A 2,677-nucleotide genomic window follows, 5' to 3' on the forward strand; every position below is an offset into this window, starting at 1 on the left:
AAAGTCAAGGATACTTTCCTTTGGAAATAATTGGTATATGTCTTCAAGGTAATCGACCCAGAGAAATACCAAAGTATTTGATGCAAGAATTGTGAACACCATGTACGCCTCACAAAAGACCTCATCCAACATCAAGGGGCCCCATGTCCACTTTGACATTGCACAGGAAGTCAGCAGGACCATTGGAGGGCAGACAGACCTCATGCATCGATTTGATTAAGACTGTGAACAGAAGTCAGTCTGGAAAGCCCTCAATCTCAAGTAGATCTGAGGACATCAACCATATAGAAAGTGTGCTTCTTAATCAGAAGGTGTTTGCTTTGACCGCTGGCAGGTTCTACCAAAGCTTCCAGAACTTGGGAATAAACCTGTTGCACAAATTGGACTATGAGGACCTAGTGTTGTGGATCAGCAAACACAAACTGAAAATACACCGTGAAAAGAACACCTGTGTGCGCCATCTCAAGTGCAAGGTCATGTAATTTCTCTCAGGCATTTCCTGTGCTCTTTACTGACCAGCCTATATCTGGGTGGTTATTGTTGTCCTACATGCCTCTCCAAAAGACTTGAATTGCCCTCACATACGTCCTTGCAGTTGCATGAGGTAGCACAATTGTCGCCCCAGTCATGTTTGGGTGATTTTGGTTGCATGACCTTATCAAAGAGCTGTAACAATTTCACCCGCTTGCAGCTGGTACTGTTTGACACATACGCTCTTATCTTATTTAAAACCAACACGCTGTCTTCAATGGTACAGGATAAGTGAATGTGAGCTTGTGCCGTCCCTCCCCTCTCTTCCATGTGCCTGCATGTAGGACTCAAGGTCTTGAGGTGGTCCAGAGTTGACTAGATGACACCCTTAAAGTCTACCCCCATTCCCAGTGCTGAAGTATCCATCACAACTCAGATTAGATTACTCATCTTTCAAGGCTGCGATGATGTGCTCAGGTGTCTGTGTTCTGAGTGGTACGTCAAAAGCCTTTTTCCATTGTGTCCGCTGCTCCTCCTGGATGCACATTTCTCCACAAGGAAATGCTGAAAAACTTGGCTATACAGCAAAGAACAGTCTTCAATTCTCTTAGTATATGACAGTCCTTGCGGTCTCAGGCCCCTTTGGCTCCAACTCTGTGAGCAACCATGAAAACGTCTCTACAGGGTCAGACGACACGTTCACGGCCAGACTGATGTTGTTACTGTCAGGATTTTTCACCACCTCAACACATTGCTGCATGCCCAGGTGCTTCATTATGTTCTTTCTTGTAGCCTTGGAAGCTGTAGCTGTGACAGCCAATACAGGGACTGGAAGGAGTGGCCGCAGCTGTCCAACCACTACACACCACTTCCAAAAGCAGCCTCCTATCCCTGTGCCTTACTACTGGCTTTATAGGAAATGGGATAAAATCATGAAATTATCCATTAGTTGTCATAATAAAGGACTAAATAATACTGGTTCAATGACAATTGTCATGTTGAAGGTAGAGCGTGGCCTTTGTTAATTTAAAGGAGTGTCATTTTAAGAGGAGGTTCAACATAATTAAAAAAAAAGTGATATACTAGAATGCACAGAAACACAACTGATCAAAGAATTGGCACGTTTCAGGCATCACTAATTTTACAAGTCAAATAATCAAATCAAATCACATTTTATTTGTCACATGCACTGAATACAGCAGGTCTACAGTGAAATGTTTACTTATAAGCCCTTAACCAACAATGCAGTTAAAACATTTAAAAAAAAATTAAGCATAAGAAATAAAAGTAACATAATTAAAGAGCAGCAGTAAAATAACAATAGCAAGGCTTTATACAGGGGGTACCAGTTAGTCAAGTTAATTGAGGCCATATGTACATGTAGGTAGAGTTATTAAAGTGACTATGCATAGATAATAACAGAGTAGCAGCAGTGTAAAAGGGGGGGCAATGCAAATAGTCTTGCTTTGCGGTCGGAGGCAGAGCAGTTGCCATACCAGGCAGTGATGCAAAGAGTCAGGATGCTCTCGATGGTGCATCTGTAGAACCTTTTGAGGATCTGATGACCCATGCCAAATCTCTTCAGTTTCCTGAGGGGGAATAGGTTTTGTCGTGCCCTCTTCACGACTGACTTGGTATGCTTGGACCATGTTAGTTTGTTGGTGATGTGGACACCAAGGAACATGAAACTCTCAACCTGCTCCACTACAGCCCTATCGATGAGAATGGGGGCATGGCCTCCCGGGTGGCGCAGTGGTTAAGGGGCGCTGTACTGCAGCGCCAGCTGTGCCATCAGAGTCCCTGGGTTCGCGCCCAGGCTCTGTCGTAACCGGCCGCGACCGGGTCGCCCGGGTTAGGGAGGGCTTGGTCGGTAGGGATGTCCTTGTCTCATCGCGCACCAGCGACTCCTGTGGCGGGCCGGGCGCAGTGCGCGCTAACCAAGGTTGCCAGGTGCACGGTGTACCCTCCGACACATTGGTGCGGCTGGCTTCCGGGTTGGATGCGCGCTGTGTTAAGAAGCAGTACAGCTGTTTGGGTTGTGTATCGGAGGGCGCATGACTTTCAACCTTCGTCTCTCCCGAGCCCGTACAGGAGTTGTAGCAATGAGACAAGATAGTAGCTACTACAACAATTGGATACCACGAAATTGGGGAGAAAAAGGGGTCAAATTAAAAAAATCTAATAAAGAGAATGGGGGCATGCTCGG

The sequence above is a fragment of the Oncorhynchus kisutch genome, linkage group LG6 (assembly GCF_002021735.2).
Source record: "Oncorhynchus kisutch isolate 150728-3 linkage group LG6, Okis_V2, whole genome shotgun sequence".
NCBI lineage: Eukaryota > Metazoa > Chordata > Actinopteri > Salmoniformes > Salmonidae > Oncorhynchus > Oncorhynchus kisutch.